Here is a 404-nt window from a genome sequence, read left to right as displayed (position 1 = left end):
GGGCAGGTAGGAGTGTCCCAGGAAATCTTTCAAAACAAAAACAGGTTTATTAAAATTTCATCCGCATACCATTTAAAGTGGACAGTTTAATGTTTTTAAGTGTATTCACAGGGTTGTGTGACCTTCATCATGATCTTATTTTAGAATGTTTCCATTCCCCTCCCCGCCAAGAAACCCCAGGGCTTGGCGGTCACCCCTCGTTCCTCCCCCACCTCCAGCCTGTGGCAACCACTCACCCACCTTCTCTCTCCAGATTTGCCTCTTCTGGACGTTTTATATAGATGCCATCATAAACTATGCGGTCTTCGTGCCTAGCTCCTTTCGCTTAGCGTAAAGTTTTTGAGGTTCGTTTCTATCGTAGCATACATCAGTACTTCATTTAAAATTTTTTTTTTTTTTTTTTT

This window comes from Pteropus vampyrus, unplaced genomic scaffold (assembly GCF_000151845.1).
Source record: "Pteropus vampyrus isolate Shadow unplaced genomic scaffold, Pvam_2.0 Scaffold93, whole genome shotgun sequence".
NCBI lineage: Eukaryota > Metazoa > Chordata > Mammalia > Chiroptera > Pteropodidae > Pteropus > Pteropus vampyrus.
Note: the sequence above shows the minus strand (reverse complement) of the source record.